This window comes from Pimephales promelas, chromosome 4, assembly GCF_988280905.1.
Source record: "Pimephales promelas chromosome 4, fPimPro1.hap1.1, whole genome shotgun sequence".
NCBI lineage: Eukaryota > Metazoa > Chordata > Actinopteri > Cypriniformes > Leuciscidae > Pimephales > Pimephales promelas.
The window spans coordinates 30728391-30741086 of record NC_142772.1 but is presented as its reverse complement, the minus strand read 5'-3'; positions in this window follow the sequence as shown (position 1 = coordinate 30741086).

The window sequence follows — 12696 nt, the reverse complement described above, 5'->3', positions numbered from 1 at the left end:
ACCCTTCCAGAGCTGAGATATCGAAACTCAAAATTTCGACCAGAAAAAAAAACGACAGTGGTACCCCTTACGTTTTTTTTTGTTCGGGCGAAAAATTAAGTTTCCCCAATCTTCTCAAAACTCTGGATTCTGATAGAGGGCCATGAGACTTAGACCTGAGTGCAAAAATGGAGGCTCTAGACCCTTCAAGAGCTGAGATATCGAAACTCAAAATTTCGACCAGAAAAAAAAACGACAGTGGTACCCCTTACGTTTTTTTTGGGGGGGGCGAAAAATTAAGTTTCCCCAATCTTCTCAAAACTCTGGATTCTGATAGATGGCCATGAGACTTAGACCTGAGTGCAAAAATGGAGGCTCTAGACCCTTCCAGAGCTGAGATATCGAAACTCAAAATTTTGACCAGAAAAAAAAACGACAGTGGTACCCCTTGCGTTTTTTTTTTTTGGGCGAAAAATTAAGTATCCCCAATCTTCTCAAAACTCTGGATTCTGATAGAGGGCCATGAGACTTAGACCTTAGTGCAAAAATGGAGGCTCTAGACCCTTCCAGAGCTGAGATATCGAAACTCAAAATTTCGACCAGAAAAAAAAAACGACAGTGGTACCCCTTACGTTTTTTTTTGGGGGGGGGCGAAAAATTAAGTTTCCCCAATCTTCTCAAAACTCTGGATTCTGATAGAGGGCCATGAGACTTAGACCTGAGTGCAAAAATGGAGGCTCTAGACCCTTCCAGAGCTGAGATATCAAAACTCAAAATGTCGACCAGAAAAAAAAACGACAGTGGTACCCCTTACGTTTTTTTTTTTTGGGGGGGGGGGGGGGGGCGAAAAAATAAGTATCCCCAATCTTCTCAAAACTCTGGATTCTGATAGAGGGCCATGAGACTTAGACCTGAGTGCAACAATGGAGGCTCTAGACCCTTCCAGAGCTGAGATATCGAAACTCAAAATTTCAACCAGAAAAAAAAAACGACAGTGGTACCCCTTACATTTTTGGGGGGGGGGGCAAAAAATTAAGTTTCCCCAATCTTCTCAAAACTCTGGATTCTGATAGAGGGCCATGAGACTTAGACCTGAGTGCAAAAATGGAGGCTCTAGACCCTTCCAGAGCTGAGATATCGAAACTCAAAATTTCGACCAGAAAAAAAAACGACAGTGGTACCCCTTACGTTTTTTTTTGGGGGGGCGAAAAATTAAGTTTCCCCAATCTTCTCAAAACTCTGGATTCTGATAGATGGCCATGAGACTTAGACCTGAGTGCAAAAATGGAGGCTCTAGACCCTTCCAGAGCTGAGATATCGAAACTCAAAATTTCGACCAGAAAAAAAAAACGACAGTGGTACCCCTTACGTTTTTTTGGGGGGGGGCGAAAAATTAAGTTTCCCCAATCTTCTCAAAACTCTGGATTCTGATAGATGGCCATGAGACTTAGACCTGAGTGCAAAAATGGAGGCTCTAGACCCTTCCAGAGCTGAGATATCGAAACTCAAAATTTTGACCAGAAAAAAAAAACGACAGTGGTACCCCTTGCGTTTTTTTTTTTTGGGCGAAAAATTAAGTATCCCCAATCTTCTCAAAACTCTGGATTCTGATAGAGGGCCATGAGACTTAGACCTGAGTGCAAAAATGGAGGCTCTAGACCCTTCCAGAGCTGAGATATCGAAACTCAAAATTTCGACCAGAAAAAAAAACGACAGTGGTACCCCTTACGTTTTTTTTTGGGGGGGGGGGCGAAAAATTAAGTTTCCCCAATCTTCTCAAAACTCTGGATTCTGATAGATGGCCATGAGACTTAGACCTGAGTGCAAAAATGGAGGCTCTAGACCCTTCCAGAGCTGAGATATCGAAACTCAAAATTTCGACCAGAAAAAAAAACGACAGTGGTACCCCTTACGTTTTTTTTGGGGGGGGGCGAAAAATTAAGTTTCCCCAATCTTCTCAAAACTCTGGATTCTGATAGATGGCCATGAGACTTAGACCTGAGTGCAAAAATGGAGGCTCTAGACCCTTCCAGAGCTGAGATATCGAAACTCAAAATTTTGACCAGAAAAAAAAACGACAGTGGTACCCCTTGCGTTTTTTTTTTTTGGGCGAAAAATTAAGTATCCCCAATCTTCTCAAAACTCTGGATTCTGATAGAGGGCCATGAGACTTAGACCTTAGTGCAAAAATGGAGGCTCTAGACCCTTCCAGAGCTGAGATATCGAAACTCAAAATTTCGACCAGAAAAAAAAACGACAGTGGTACCCCTTACGTTTTTTTTTGTTCGGGCGAAAAATTAAGTTTCCCCAATCTTCTCAAAACTCTGGATTCTGATAGAGGGCCATGAGACTTAGACCTGAGTGCAAAAATGGAGGCTCTAGACCCTTCAAGAGCTGAGATATCGAAACTCAAAATTTCGACCAGAAAAAAAAACGACAGTGGTACCCCTTACGTTTTTTTTGGGGGGGGCGAAAAATTAAGTTTCCCCAATCTTCTCAAAACTCTGGATTCTGATAGATGGCCATGAGACTTAGACCTGAGTGCAAAAATGGAGGCTCTAGACCCTTCCAGAGCTGAGATATCGAAACTCAAAATTTTGACCAGAAAAAAAAACGACAGTGGTACCCCTTGCGTTTTTTTTTTTTGGGCGAAAAATTAAGTATCCCCAATCTTCTCAAAACTCTGGATTCTGATAGAGGGCCATGAGACTTAGACCTTAGTGCAAAAATGGAGGCTCTAGACCCTTCCAGAGCTGAGATATCGAAACTCAAAATTTCGACCAGAAAAAAAAAACGACAGTGGTACCCCTTACGTTTTTTTTTGGGGGGGGGGCGAAAAATTAAGTTTCCCCAATCTTCTCAAAACTCTGGATTCTGATAGAGGGCCATGAGACTTAGACCTGAGTGCAAAAATGGAGGCTCTAGACCCTTCCAGAGCTGAGATATCAAAACTCAAAATGTCGACCAGAAAAAAAAACGACAGTGGTACCCCTTACGTTTTTTTTTTTTTTGGGGGGGGGGGGGGGGCGAAAAAATAAGTATCCCCAATCTTCTCAAAACTCTGGATTCTGATAGAGGGCCATGAGACTTAGACCTGAGTGCAACAATGGAGGCTCTAGACCCTTCCAGAGCTGAGATATCGAAACTCAAAATTTCAACCAGAAAAAAAAAACGACAGTGGTACCCCTTACATTTTTGGGGGGGGGGGCAAAAAATTAAGTTTCCCCAATCTTCTCAAAACTCTGGATTCTGATAGAGGGCCATGAGACTTAGACCTGAGTGCAAAAATGGAGGCTCTAGACCCTTCCAGAGCTGAGATATCGAAACTCAAAATTTCGACCAGAAAAAAAAACGACAGTGGTACCCCTTACGTTTTTTTTTGGGGGGGCGAAAAATTAAGTTTCCCCAATCTTCTCAAAACTCTGGATTCTGATAGATGGCCATGAGACTTAGACCTGAGTGCAAAAATGGAGGCTCTAGACCCTTCCAGAGCTGAGATATCGAAACTCAAAATTTCGACCAGAAAAAAAAAACGACAGTGGTACCCCTTACGTTTTTTTGGGGGGGGCGAAAAATTAAGTTTCCTCAATCTTCTCAAAACTCTGGATTCTGATAGATGGCCATGAGACTTAGACCTGAGTGCAAAAATGGAGGCTCTAGACCCTTCCAGAGCTGAGATATCGAAACTCAAAATTTTGACCAGAAAAAAAAAACGACAGTGGTACCCCTTGCGTTTTTTTTTTTTTGGGCGAAAAATTAAGTATCCCCAATCTTCTCAAAACTCTGGATTCTGATAGAGGGCCATGAGACTTAGACCTGAGTGCAAAAATGGAGGCTCTAGACCCTTCCAGAGCTGAGATATCGAAACTCAAAATTTCGACCAGAAAAAAAAAACGACAGTGGTACCCCTTACGTTTTTTTGGGGGGGGCGAAAAATTAAGTTTCCCCAATCTTCTCAAAACTCTGGATTCTGATAGATGGCCATGAGACTTAGACCTGAGTGCAAAAATGGAGGCTCTAGACCCTTCCAGAGCTGAGATATCGAAACTCAAAATTTTGACCAGAAAAAAAAAACGACAGTGGTACCCCTTGCATTTTTTTTTTTTTGGGCGAAAAATTAAGTATCCCCAATCTTCTCAAAACTCTGGATTCTGATAGAGGGCCATGAGACTTAGACCTGAGTGCAAAAATGGAGGCTCTAGACCCTTCCAGAGCTGAGATATCGAAACTCAAAATTTCGACCAGAAAAAAAAACGACAGTGGTACCCCTTACGTTTTTTTTGGGGGGGGGGGGCGAAAAATTAAGTTTCCCCAATCTTCTCAAAACTCTGGATTCTGATAGATGGCCATGAGACTTAGACCTGAGTGCAAAAATGGAGGCTCTAGACCCTTCCAGAGCTGAGATATCGAAACTCAAAATTTTGACCAGAAAAAAAAACGACAGTGGTACCCCTTGCGTTTTTTTTTTTTGGGCGAAAAATTAAGTATCCCCAATCTTCTCAAAACTCTGGATTCTGATAGAGGGCCATGAGACTTAGACCTGAGTGCAAAAATGGAGGCTCTAGACCCTTCCAGAGCTGAGATATCGAAACTCAAAATTTCGACCAGAAAAAAAAACGACAGTGGTACCCCTTACGTTTTTTTGGGGGGGGGGGGGGCGAAAAATTAAGTTTCCCCAATCTTCTCAAAACTCTGGATTCTGATAGAGGGCCATGAGACTTAGACCTGAGTGCAAAAATGGAGGCTCTAGACCCTTCCAGAGCTGAGATATCAAAACTCAAAATGTCGACCAGAAAAAAAACGACAGTGGTACCCCTTACGGTTTTTTTTGGGGGGGGGGGGGGGCGAAAAAATAAGTATCCCCAATCTTCTCAAAACTCTGGATTCTGATAGAGGGCCATGAGACTTAGACCTGAGTGCAACAATGGAGGCTCTAGACCCTTCCAGAGCTGAGATATCGAAACTCAAAATTTCAACCAGAAAAAAAAACGACAGTGGTACCCCTTACATTTTTTTGGGGGGGGGCAAAAAATTAAGTTTCCCCAATCTTCTCAAAACTCTGTATTCTGATAGAGGGCCATGAGACTTAGACCTGAGTGCAAAAATGGAGGCTCTAGACCCTTCCAGAGCTGAGATATTGAAACTCAAAATTTCGACCAGAAAAACAAACGACAGTGGTACCCCTTACGTTTTTTTGGGGGGGGGGGCGAAAAATTAAGTTTCCCCAATCTTCTCAAAACTCTGGATTCTGATAGATGGCCATGAGACTTAGACCTGATTGCAAAAATGGAGGCTCTAGACCCTTCCAGAGCTGAGATATCGAAACTCAAAATTTTGACCAGAAAAAAAAACGACAGTGGTACCCCTTGCGTTTATTTTTTTTGGGCGAAAAATTAAGTATCCCCAATCTTCTCAAAACTCTGGATTCTGATAGAGGGCCATGAGACTTAGACCTGAGTGCAAAAATGGAGGCTCTAGACCCTTCCAGAGCTGAGATATCGAAACTCAAAATTTCGACCAGAAAAAAAAACGACAGTGGTACCCCTTACGTTTTTTTTGGGGGGGGCGAAAAATTAAGTTTCCCCAATCTTCTCAAAACTCTGGATTCTGATAGATGGCCATGAGACTTAGACCTGAGTGCAAAAATGGAGGCTCTAGACCCTTCCAGAGCTGAGATATCGAAACTCAAAATTTTGACCAGAAAAAAAAAACGACAGTGGTACCCCTTGCGTTTTTTTTTTTTTGGGCGAAAAATTAAGTATCCCCAATCTTCTCAAAACTCTGGATTCTGATAGAGGACCATGAGACTTAGACCTGAGTGCAAAAATGGAGGCTCTAGACCCTTCCAGAGCTGAGATATCGAAACTCAAAATTTCGACCAGAAAAAAAAACGACAGTGGTACCCCTTGCGTTTTTTTTTTTGGGCGAAAAATTAAGTATCCCCAATCTTCTCAAAACTCTGGATTCTGATAGAGGGCCATGAGACTTAGACCTGAGTGCAAAAATGGAGGCTCTAGACCCTTCCAGAGCTGAGATATCGAAACTCAAAATTTCGACCAGAAAAAAAAACGACAGTGGTACCCCTTGCGGTTTTTTTTTGGGCGAAAAATTAAGTATCCCCAATCTTCTCAAAACTCTGGATTCTGATAGAGGGCCATGAGACTTAGACCTGAGTGCAAAAATGGAGGCTCTAGACCCTTCCAGAGCTGAGATATCGAAACTCAAAATTTCGACCAGAAAAAAAAACCACAGTGGTACCCCTTACGTTTTTTTGGGGGGGGCGAAAAATTAAGTTTCCCCAATCTTCTCAAAACTCTGGATTCTGATAGAGGGCCATGAGACTTAGACCTGAGTGCAAAAATGGAGGCTCTAGACCCTTCCAGAGCTGAGATATCGAAACTCAAAATTTCGACCAGAAAAAAAAAACGACAGTGGTACCCCTTACGTTTTTTTTGGTGGGGGGGGGGGGCAAAAAATAATTATCCCCAATCTTCTCAAAACTCTGGATTCTGATAGAGGGCCATGAGACTTAGACCTGAGTGCAACAATGGAGGCTCTAGACCCTTCCAGAGCTGAGATATCGAAACTCAAAATTTCAACCAGAAAAAAAAAACGACAGTGGTACGTACCCCTTACATTTTTTTGGGGGGGGCGAAAAATTAAGTTTCCTCAATCTTCTCAAAACTCTGGATTCTGATAGATGGCCATGAGACTTAGACCTGAGTGCAAAAATGGAGGCTCTAGACCCTTCCAGAGCTGAGATATCGAAACTCAAAATTTTGACCAGAAAAAAAAAACGACAGTGGTACCCCTTGCGTTTTTTTTTTTTGGGCGAAAAATTAAGTATCCCCAATCTTCTCAAAACTCTGGATTCTGATAGAGGGCCATGAGACTTAGACCTGAGTGCAAAAATGGAGGCTCTAGACCCTTCCAGAGCTGAGATATCGAAACTCAAAATTTCGACCAGAAAAAAAAACGACAGTGGTACCCCTTACGTTTTTTTTGGGGGGGGCGAAAAATTAAGTTTCCCCAATCTTCTCAAAACTCTGGATTCTGATAGATGGCCATGAGACTTAGACCTGAGTGCAAAAATGGAGGCTCTAGACCCTTCCAGAGCTGAGATATCGAAACTCAAAATTTTGACCAGAAAAAAAAACGACAGTGGTACCCCTTGCGTTTTTTTTTTTTGGGCGAAAAATTAAGTATCCCCAATCTTCTCAAAACTCTGGATTCTGATAGAGGGCCATGAGACTTAGACCTTAGTGCAAAAATGGAGGCTCTAGACCCTTCCAGAGCTGAGATATCGAAACTCAAAATTTCGACCAGAAAAAAAAACGACAGTGGTACCCCTTACGTTTTTTTTTGTTCGGGCGAAAAATTAAGTTTCCCCAATCTTCTCAAAACTCTGGATTCTGATAGAGGGCCATGAGACTTAGACCTGAGTGCAAAAATGGAGGCTCTAGACCCTTCAAGAGCTGAGATATCGAAACTCAAAATTTCGACCAGAAAAAAAAACGACAGTGGTACCCCTTACGTTTTTTTTGGGGGGGGCGAAAAATTAAGTTTCCCCAATCTTCTCAAAACTCTGGATTCTGATAGATGGCCATGAGACTTAGACCTGAGTGCAAAAATGGAGGCTCTAGACCCTTCCAGAGCTGAGATATCGAAACTCAAAATTTTGACCAGAAAAAAAAACGACAGTGGTACCCCTTGCGTTTTTTTTTTTTGGGCGAAAAATTAAGTATCCCCAATCTTCTCAAAACTCTGGATTCTGATAGAGGGCCATGAGACTTAGACCTTAGTGCAAAAATGGAGGCTCTAGACCCTTCCAGAGCTGAGATATCGAAACTCAAAATTTCGACCAGAAAAAAAAAACGACAGTGGTACCCCTTACGTTTTTTTTTGGGGGGGGGGCGAAAAATTAAGTTTCCCCAATCTTCTCAAAACTCTGGATTCTGATAGAGGGCCATGAGACTTAGACCTGAGTGCAAAAATGGAGGCTCTAGACCCTTCCAGAGCTGAGATATCAAAACTCAAAATGTCGACCAGAAAAAAAAACGACAGTGGTACCCCTTACGTTTTTTTTTTTTTGGGGGGGGGGGGGGGGGCGAAAAAATAAGTATCCCCAATCTTCTCAAAACTCTGGATTCTGATAGAGGGCCATGAGACTTAGACCTGAGTGCAACAATGGAGGCTCTAGACCCTTCCAGAGCTGAGATATCGAAACTCAAAATTTCAACCAGAAAAAAAAAACGACAGTGGTACCCCTTACATTTTTGGGGGGGGGGGCAAAAAATTAAGTTTCCCCAATCTTCTCAAAACTCTGGATTCTGATAGAGGGCCATGAGACTTAGACCTGAGTGCAAAAATGGAGGCTCTAGACCCTTCCAGAGCTGAGATATCGAAACTCAAAATTTCGACCAGAAAAAAAAACGACAGTGGTACCCCTTACGTTTTTTTTTGGGGGGGCGAAAAATTAAGTTTCCCCAATCTTCTCAAAACTCTGGATTCTGATAGATGGCCATGAGACTTAGACCTGAGTGCAAAAATGGAGGCTCTAGACCCTTCCAGAGCTGAGATATCGAAACTCAAAATTTTGACCAGAAAAAAAAACGACAGTGGTACCCCTTACGTTTTTTTTTTGGGGGGGGCGAAAAATTAAGTTTCCCCAATCTTCTCAAAACTCTGGATTCTGATAGAGGGCCATGAGACTTAGATCTGAGTGCAAAAATGGAGGCTCTAGACCCTTTCAGAGCTGAGATATCGAAACTCAAAATTTCGACCAGAAAAAAAAAACGACAGTGGTACCCCTTACGTTTTTTTGGGGGGGGCGAAAAATTAAGTTTCCCCAATCTTCTCAAAACTCTGGATTCTGATAGATGGCCATGAGACTTAGACCTGAGTGCAAAAATGGAGGCTCTAGACCCTTCCAGAGCTGAGATATCGAAACTCAAAATTTTGACCAGAAAAAAAAAACGACAGTGGTACCCCTTGCGTTTTTTTTTTTTGGGCGAAAAATTAAGTATCCCCAATCTTCTCAAAACTCTGGATTCTGATAGAGGGCCATGAGACTTAGACCTGAGTGCAAAAATGGAGGCTCTAGACCCTTCCAGAGCTGAGATATCGAAACTCAAAATTTCGACCAGAAAAAAAAACGACAGTGGTACCCCTTACGTTTTTTTTGGGGGGGGGGGCGAAAAATTAAGTTTCCCCAATCTTCTCAAAACTCTGGATTCTGATAGATGGCCATGAGACTTAGACCTGAGTGCAAAAATGGACGCTCTAGACCCTTCCAGAGCTGAGATATCGAAACTCAAAATTTCGACCAGAAAAAAAAAACGACAGTGGTACCCCTTACGTTTTTTTGGGGGGGGCGAAAAATTAAGTTTCCCCAATCTTCTCAAAACTCTGGATTCTGATAGATGGCCATGAGACTTAGACCTGAGTGCAAAAATGGAGGCTCTAGACCCTTCCAGAGCTGAGATATCGAAACTCAAAATTTTGACCAGAAAAAAAAAACGACAGTGGTACCCCTTGCATTTTTTTTTTTTTGGGCGAAAAATTAAGTATCCCCAATCTTCTCAAAACTCTGGATTCTGATAGAGGGCCATGAGACTTAGACCTGAGTGCAAAAATGGAGGCTCTAGACCCTTCCAGAGCTGAGATATCGAAACTCAAAATTTCGACCAGAAAAAAAAACGACAGTGGTACCCCTTACGTTTTTTTTGGGGGGGGGGGGGCGAAAAATTAAGTTTCCCCAATCTTCTCAAAACTCTGGATTCTGATAGATGGCCATGAGACTTAGACCTGAGTGCAAAAATGGAGGCTCTAGACCCTTCCAGAGCTGAGATATCGAAACTCAAAATTTTGACCAGAAAAAAAAACGACAGTGGTACCCCTTGCGTTTTTTTTTTTTGGGCGAAAAATTAAGTATCCCCAATCTTCTCAAAACTCTGGATTCTGATAGAGGGCCATGAGACTTAGACCTGAGTGCAAAAATGGAGGCTCTAGACCCTTCCAGAGCTGAGATATCGAAACTCAAAATTTTGACCAGAAAAAAAAACGACAGTGGTACCCCTTGCGTTTTTTTTTTTTGGGCGAAAAATTAAGTATCCCCAATCTTCTCAAAACTCTGGATTCTGATAGAGGGCCATGAGACTTAGACCTGAGTGCAAAAATGGAGGCTCTAGACCCTTCCAGAGCTGAGATATCGAAACTCAAAATTTCAACCAGAAAAAAAAACGACAGTGGTACCCCTTACATTTTTTGGGGGGGGGGGGCAAAAAATTAAGTTTCCCCAATCTTCTCAAAACTCTGTATTCTGATAGAGGGCCATGAGACTTAGACCTGAGTGCAAAAATGGAGGCTCTAGACCCTTCCAGAGCTGAGATATTGAAACTCAAAATTTCGACCAGAAAAAAAAACGACAGTGGTACCCCTTACGTTTTTTTGGGGGGGGGGCGAAAAATTAAGTTTCCCCAATCTTCTCAAAACTCTGGATTCTGATAGATGGCCATGAGACTTAGACCTGATTGCAAAAATGGAGGCTCTAGACCCTTCCAGAGCTGAGATATCGAAACTCAAAATTTTGACCAGAAAAAAAAACGACAGTGGTACCCCTTGCGTTTATTTTTTTTGGGCGAAAAATTAAGTATCCCCAATCTTCTCAAAACTCTGGATTCTGATAGAGGGCCATGAGACTTAGACCTGAGTGCAAAAATGGAGGCTCTAGACCCTTCCAGAGCTGAGATATCGAAACTCAAAATTTCGACCAGAAAAAAAAACGACAGTGGTACCCCTTACGTTTTTTTTGGGGGGGGCGAAAAATTAAGTTTCCCCAATCTTCTCAAAACTCTGGATTCTGATAGATGGCCATGAGACTTAGACCTGAGTGCAAAAATGGAGGCTCTAGACCCTTCCAGAGCTGAGATATCGAAACTCAAAATTTTGACCAGAAAAAAAAAACGACAGTGGTACCCCTTGCGTTTTTTTTTTTTTGGGCGAAAAATTAAGTATCCCCAATCTTCTCAAAACTCTGGATTCTGATAGAGGACCATGAGACTTAGACCTGAGTGCAAAAATGGAGGCTCTAGACCCTTCCAGAGCTGAGATATCGAAACTCAAAATTTCGACCAGAAAAAAAAACGACAGTGGTACCCCTTGCGTTTTTTTTTTTGGGCGAAAAATTAAGTATCCCCAATCTTCTCAAAACTCTGGATTCTGATAGAGGGCCATGAGACTTAGACCTGAGTGCAAAAATGGAGGCTCTAGACCCTTCCAGAGCTGAGATATCGAAACTCAAAATTTCGACCAGAAAAAAAAACGACAGTGGTACCCCTTGCGGTTTTTTTTTGGGCGAAAAATTAAGTATCCCCAATCTTCTCAAAACTCTGGATTCTGATAGAGGGCCATGAGACTTAGACCTGAGTGCAAAAATGGAGGCTCTAGACCCTTCCAGAGCTGAGATATCGAAACTCAAAATTTCGACCAGAAAAAAAAACCACAGTGGTACCCCTTACGTTTTTTTGGGGGGGGCGAAAAATTAAGTTTCCCCAATCTTCTCAAAACTCTGGATTCTGATAGAGGGCCATGAGACTTAGACCTGAGTGCAAAAATGGAGGCTCTAGACCCTTCCAGAGCTGAGATATCGAAACTCAAAATTTCGACCAGAAAAAAAAAACGACAGTGGTACCCCTTACGTTTTTTTTGGTGGGGGGGGGGGGGCAAAAAATAATTATCCCCAATCTTCTCAAAACTCTGGATTCTGATAGAGGGCCATGAGACTTAGACCTGAGTGCAAAAATGGAGGCTCTAGACCCTTCCAGAGCTGAGATATCGAAACTCAAAATTTCAACCAGAAAAAAAAAACGACAGTGGTACCCCTTGCGGGTTTTTTTTGGGCGAAAAATTAAGTATCCCCAATCTTCTCAAAACTCTGGATTCTGATAGAGGGCCATGTGACTTAGATCTGAGTGCAAAAATGGAGGCTCTAAACCCTTCCAGAACTGAGATATCGAAACTCAAAATTTCGACCAGAAAAAAAACCCGACAGTGGTACCCCTTACGTTTTTTTTGGGGGGGCGAAAAATTAAGTTTCCTCAATCTTCTCAAAACTCTGGATTCTGATAGAGGGCCATGAGACTTAGACCTGAGTGCAAAAATGGAGGCTCTAGACCCTTCCAGAGCTGAGATATCGAAACTCAAAATTTCGACCAGAAAAAAAAAACGACAGTGGTACCCCTTTCGTTTTTTGTTTTTTTTTTGGGCGAAAAATTAAGTATCCCCAATCTTCTCAAAACTCTGGATTCTGATAGAGGGCCATGATACTTAGACCTGAGTGCAACAATGGAGGCTCTAGACCCTTCCAGAGCTGAGATATCGAAACTCAAAATTTCGACCAGAAAAAAAAACGACAGTGGTACCCCTTACGTTTTTTTTGGGGGGGCGAAAAATTAAGTTTCCCCAATCTTCTCAAAACTCTGGATTCTGATAGAGGGCCATGAGACTTAGACCTGAGTGCAAAAATGGAGGCTCTAGACCCTTCCAGAGCTGAGATATCGAAACTCAAAATTTCAACCAGAAAAAAAAAACGACAGTGGTACCCCTTACATTTTTTTTGGGGGGGCGAAAAATTAAGTTTCCCCAATCTTCTCAAAACTCTGGATTCTGATAGAGGGCCATGCGACTTAGATCTGAGTGCAAAAATGGAGGCTCTAA